This window comes from Bison bison, unplaced genomic scaffold, assembly GCF_000754665.1.
Source record: "Bison bison bison isolate TAMUID 2011002044 unplaced genomic scaffold, Bison_UMD1.0 scf7180017864373, whole genome shotgun sequence".
NCBI classification, from domain to species: domain Eukaryota; kingdom Metazoa; phylum Chordata; class Mammalia; order Artiodactyla; family Bovidae; genus Bison; species Bison bison.
Window position 1 is genome coordinate 8468522 of NW_011494945.1, and position 1686 is coordinate 8470207.

Genomic DNA, 1686 nt, shown 5'->3' on the forward strand with positions numbered 1-1686 from the left:
CCTTCAATCTTTCCCAGCATCAGGGTCTTTTCCAATGAGTCACTTCTTCAAATCAGGTGGCCAAAGTATTGGACCTTTAGCCTCAGCATCAGTCCTTCCAATGAATATTCAGGATTGATTTCCTTTAGGATTGACTGGTTTGATCTCCATGCTGTCCAAGGGACTCTCAAGAGTCTTTAACACAACAGTTCAAAAGCATCGGTTCTTTGGCGCTCAGCCTTCTTTATGGTCCAACTGTTACGTCCATACATGACTACTGGAAAAACCACAGCTTTGACTATATGGACATTTGTCAGCAAAGTGATGTCTCTGCTTTTTAATACAGTCTAAATTTCATAGCTTTTCTTCCAAGGAGCAAGTGTCTTTTAATTTCATGGCTGCAGTCACCATCTGCAGTGATTTTGGAAACCAAGAAAATAAAGTCTGTCATTGTTTCCATTGTTTCCCCATCTATTTGCCATGACATGATGGGACCGGATGCCATCATCTTAGTTTTATGAATGTTGAATTTTAAGCCAGCTTTTTCACTCTCCTCTTTCACCTTCATTCAGAGGCTCTTTAGTTTCTCTCTGCTTTCTGCCATAAGGGTGGTGTCATCTTCACATCTGAGGTTATTGATATTTCTCCCAGCAATCTTGATCCCAGCTTGTGCTTCATCCACCCTGGCATTTTGCATGATATACTCTGCATATAAGTTAAATAAGCGGGGTGACAGCATATAGCCTTTACGTACTCCTTTCCCAATTTGGAACCAGTCCATTGTTCCATGTCCAGGTCCAACTGTTGCTTCATGACCTGCATACAGGTTTCTCAGGAGGCAGGTAAGATGATCTGGTATTCCCATCTCTTGAAAAATTTTCCACAGTTTGTTGTGATCCACACAGTCAAAGGCTTTGGCATAGTCAATAAAGCAAAAGTATAAGGTGATATAAAATTTGTGATACACACTAAGCCAGCATCTGCAAACAGCTTAGCTGTTTCCGCCATGCATCGAACATTCTCTTCTCTGTCTTCAGGACTAAAGCCAAGATTTTTATTGAAACCTTGATGAATGTTGTCACCATCCAAAGTGTAGCATGAAATAATATGGCAAACCAAGTACTCCTCTAAAGCCATGCTTACGGTGGTCTTTCCTGCTCCAGATAAGCCTGTTAGCCATACTGTGTAACCACAGAAGCCACCCGTGGTCCCCACCACTTGATCTCCCTTGTTCCTGGTGACATGGTGAGCTTGGTAGGTGATATTAGTTGCTCTCTGCATCCCTCAGTTCTGTGCATTGTTGCTCAGTTTAACTTTCTTGCACAGGCTACTGAGGACCTTCATGGCTGCACAGTGTGTGGGTGCAGGGTTCTCCTATTTTTTTCCTTTTTTTTTCCTTTTGGCTGCAACAGATCTTAGTTTTGCTGCGTGAGCTTCTGTCTAATAGTGGCTTTTGGACTTAGTTGCCCCACAGCATGTGGGATCTTAGTTCCCCAACCAAGGATCAAACCCACATCCCCTGCATTGCAAGGTAGATTTTAACCACTGAACCACCAGAGAAGTCCCTTCAATACCATTCTCTGGACCACAGTTGGGATTTCTGGTATAGATTGATTTATGGCAGGTAAATGAAAAATTTTGAGTACTTATTAAGTATAAGCCACTATGGTAATCACCCTAAGATATGAACATCTACAGGAAAGTAAA

The 1686-nt window shown here is 42.1% G+C and overlaps 1 pseudogene; it reads right to left on the reverse strand.

Moving 5' to 3' along the window:
• The window catches only part of LOC105000681, a 2965-nt pseudogene extending 1609 nt beyond the window's left edge, over window positions 1-1356 (reverse strand).
• Window positions 1357-1686: the final 330 nt, after the last annotated feature.